The sequence below is a fragment of the Mirounga leonina genome, unplaced genomic scaffold (genome assembly GCF_011800145.1).
Source record: "Mirounga leonina isolate KUSES-001 unplaced genomic scaffold, KU_Mleo_1.0 Mir_180, whole genome shotgun sequence".
Taxonomy (NCBI): domain Eukaryota; kingdom Metazoa; phylum Chordata; class Mammalia; order Carnivora; family Phocidae; genus Mirounga; species Mirounga leonina.
In genome coordinates, this window is record NW_023270469.1 from 2,206,475 (window position 1) to 2,210,982 (window position 4,508).

Genomic DNA, 4,508 nt, shown 5'->3' on the forward strand with positions numbered 1-4,508 from the left:
AGCCACGGACCTGTCCTGCAGAACGCAGGGTGATTTTAACTCTCTGCAAAGAACTGGAAAGCTAGGCCTGAAGAGCTCGCCCAGGACCACAGGGAGAGTTTAAAACCGGGCCTGGATTAGCGCTCAGAGCAGCCAGGTTTATGGTCTGAGGCCAAGGCTACTCGCTCAGACCTCATTTTTTTGGCCTATGAATTTCTATTGAGTCAGTTAAAAAACAAATGGATCTATTTAAGTGAAAATGCTTAGAAGCAGGGGATTTAATGACTTTTTTCTTTTCTTTTCTTTTTTTACTATTGAAATTAATTAAAAAATAATTTTGAACATGTATGGCTGACACTGTGCCAGGAACATGTCGTGTGTAAAATTATTCCTCTCTATCATGTATTCATAAATCCCAACTGGCCATCTGTTTTCCTAAGACCATGGGGGGCCCACCTTCAGGGATTTTTTTCTCTTTTGGCCAAACAAATTAAGATTTGTAACTTTTCCTTGGGGAAGAAAAATCCTGATGGAGATATATGGGTGTGTCCTTGAGTGTGTATATATGTGTGTTTACATACTATACATCTGTGAATGTACATGTATGTGTGTATAAATATGTATGGTATACATATGAATATACATGCAAATTATCTTGAAGTCATTTCTAAGCTAGTTTGTGCTGAGTGGTCAGAAATCGCTGAATGTCAAAGATAGTAATACTGGTTTAAATACTGACCCTTTAGTCATAACCTCCAATTGACATCAGAACTGATTGGAGCTTTTGGGTCATTTCTTTGTTTAAAACTTCTCTCCACCTACTATATAAGGGTCTGTATTTATTAAAGAAATGCATTTCCATCCCTTCAGCTGCCAAAGACAAACCCCATTAATTATGTGATGTGTTTCTTTCTAAATGTATGTATATTTTTACATGCTCTAGGGTAATGCATGCAAGTACAATTTTATATTCTTTTTTTTTTTTTTTGCTTGAAGTTATATTGTAAGCATTTCCCCAGGTGTTACATGGTCTTTATATTATTTTTGGTGACCACGTACTATTTCATGCATTGGCTGCTGAGGTTAATGAACCACACTGCTATATTTGAACCTTGAGGCTGTTTCTCACTTTTCAATATTACTAATAAAACACAGCCATGAACAGCAGTGTGTAAAAATGTTGCTCCTGAACACTAGGGCAAAGCAGGCACGTCCTCTAAGTCTCTGCCACGTCGTCCTGGTCATCTCCTTTCTGGCATACTCGTTAACCACAGCTTCTCTTGCTTCCTTGTGTGCTCCCCTCTTGAAGGGAAGTGCTGGGGAGCAGGTTCCATGGACCCAGCCCTTTGGGGTGTCCTCAGCTAGCTGTCTGCCTTGTGTGGGGCACCAGCCGGGAGCCTGGACTCTGAGCCCCACGGCCTGGGCGGGAGCCCGCCTCTGGTCATGTGGGAGCTTTGCTCAGTTTTCTGTAAATCTCAGACTGCTCTGAAGCACAGAGTCTGTTAATTTTAAAAAATTATTTTTCCTGGTCTGTTCAGGACCTTAGGCAAATATGAGCCAGTTTAGGTCTCAAACAAAGGGGGCACTAATGAGAGAGAACCTTATCTAAGATACTTGTGACCCTTAGGCTCAGGGGATGCCAGATGAGTGTGTGGAGCTCTCTGCTCTGCCCAAACCCACGGCGGTGAGGCCTGCTTGCAGCTCCCACGTGAGGAAGTGGGCCCAAGGATGTCTGGAGACGCTAGGGCTTGTTCACCTGACTGCCAACATCTGTCCTCTCTCCCCGCCCGTCAGGTCCAGAGACCCCCGTCTTTGGGAGTCTCGGCTATGCTGGTTTCTGTCTTGTTTTCCCTGTGTATATGAAATGCTTTGCACCAAAGGAAAATTATACAGTGTAAACATTTATGCAGAAAAATGGTTTGCAGTGTTACCTCCCTGGAGAACTTGGCGGAGAATGAAAGCCTGGTACATGCGCCTGCCGGCCGAGGACAGGAAATGGAATCCTTTGCTCAATATATTTCCAGCTTTTATGAGGCAGCTTTAGTGGAGATGTGTCAGCTTCTCGCCTGAAGCACAGGCTGGAAAGAGCCCTACTCTGCAAAGCCAGACAAACACCCCGGGTGCGGAGAAGGGTCGAGAAAATTGGCACCAGGGGTCCTGGTGACCAAATGGTGCTCGTGGTGACTTTCATCTCTGCTTCGAATGGGCCAAGTGAAAAGAAAGGGGGATGAGAGTGGCCTTAGAGTCCCCAGGGTCCAAAGGGGATGGGGTCATGCTTGTCCTGGCTCTCTAAGACCACAGATGCTGGAAATGTCACTGTTTGGACACGGATATTGGAAATGTCACTGTTTGGACACACAGACACATGTTGTCCCCTGACTCTGGCTCTTCCTTTCTCTGCTTTATTTTCTCCAAACACAACTATGGGCAGAATTATGTTCCCTGAAAAGATATATTCAAGTTCTAGCCCCTGGAACCTATGAGTGTGACCCTATTTGGAAATAGGGTCTTTGCAGATGATCAAGTTAAAATGAGGTCTTTAGAGTGGGCCTTAATCCAATGACAGGTGTCCTTTTAAGAAGACGGAGACACAGAGATGCACAGGAGAGGCGTGAGACAGAGCTTGGGGTGATGCGTCTACAAGCCAAGGAGCACCGAGGTCGGCCGGCTGAGCAAAAGGCCTGGGATGGATTTTCCCCTCCAGGGTCCAGAGGGAGGTGGCCCTGCCCGCACTGTGATTGAGAGAACAGATATCTCTAAGGTGAGGCCCTAGTGGGTGCACCTTTGTGATAGGAGCCTCAGGACACTCATATACACCGAATGGTTTATTCCTGATATTTGGGGCCTGCCTCCTCACCCCACCTCTGGGTGAATGGGCCTCGTGTCCCTTGTGGTCACTGCTGGGCCCCATGTGCCGGGCACGTAGTAGGCCCTCAGTAAGTACTTGCTGAGTGAGTGATTTCTCAGGGATCAGTGGAGCAACCGGGGGGTCCTCTTGAAGCTGGGTTTTGGGGGTCTTGACGCCACATGGAGAGGAGGCTACCACACCCCTCACCAGAATCCCTGCACCACCAGACCTGCCACACAGCCAGCCCCCAACAGCTCCTCCACCTGAACACCACCTGTGCCTTGCCTGCGGGCACGCGAGCATGCAGAGAGGGCGCAGCCAGCTCTTCTTGCTTCTCTTTTTCTTTTTGAATTTTCTCCCTGCCCTGGTCCTTACTCGTCACTCTGGATTACGCATTTGTGCCTGAGTAGCCCTGGAGAGAGGAGAGGGAGGAGAAACCCACAGGGGAAGGAGGTGATGGAGTTTTTGTGATGCATCAAGAGGAGAGAAATACTTTAAAACAAAGACACCAATATCCTAGGGAGCATGATGCCTCATTTTTTCTCACCCACAAGTGCAATCAAGCTGCAAGCTCCCTGTGGGGAGGAGGGAGCCTTCCCCACTCACAGAGCATCCAGTGTGCTGTGGGAGATGGAGAAACATGCTCTCTGGGCAGCTGGAGACGCCCCAGAAGCAGGCGGACAGCACGCCATGCGTGGGCCCTGGGGACTGGACCCTCTCACCTGGGCTGGATGCACAAAGCAAAGTCCTGGGCCTCATCTGCCGGGAGGCTGTGACCCCCAGTCCTTGGCTGCCAGGCTTGGCAGCCTGTCACAGAAACTCCTGCCAAGTACGGAGTTTGGGGGCAGACAGGGAGCAGCCCCTGCTTATCCTTTCTCTCCTGCAGCCTCACGGTGGAATGGGAAGGAGGCAGAGAGGCTCAAGAGACTGAAATGCAGGAGTGTGGTCCCTTTGGGGTCCAGGGAAGTGAGAGTCTCATGGAATTGGCACTGAGACCCAGGAGACCTGGGTCCTTAATCTATCACCCAACAAAGACTTACTATTAAATAGTTTGTGCATAATACGTTTGTCCGACATATATTTATGGAACACCTACTATGTGCCAGGCATAATTAGTGCGGAGGACTGAATGAACCCAGATCCCCGCCTGTGTGGGGCTGATGTTTAGTGATTAATAATGGCATTTGTGTGTGTGTTCACTCATTTATCTTCAGACACAGTTTGGTAAGTGTCAGGAAAGGGGATGGGAGAAGCACTGGCATCTGTCCGAGGGAAGGAGGAGACTTCCCGCTGAGCACAAGCCGTGGACGGACGAGTGTAGGTGGGCACGTGGGCTTCCCAGATCCTCCTGATTATCAGAGCAGTGGGGAGGGAGCCTGCTCAGCTCAGTGGGTGCTGGACCCTCTACTCTCATGCTGGAGTTCAGCTGTGTTCTCAGCTCACTCCAGACTTGTGTCCCCAAGCACCCCTTCGTTCTCTTTATTTTCTTGCCTGTTTCTCCAAATGTCTAGCTTCAGATTCCCATTTAACCCTTTTGGTTGGGAGGGAAATTTGCAGAACTTTTCTGCTCCTGGGGCTTACTCATTCGAAAATGCCGGGAATGGTGCTTGCCGGCGTGTGGCCCCTAGAGGGCGCCCAGTGGAGGCTCAGCCTCCAAGCAGGGCATGATGTCCAGCGGCTG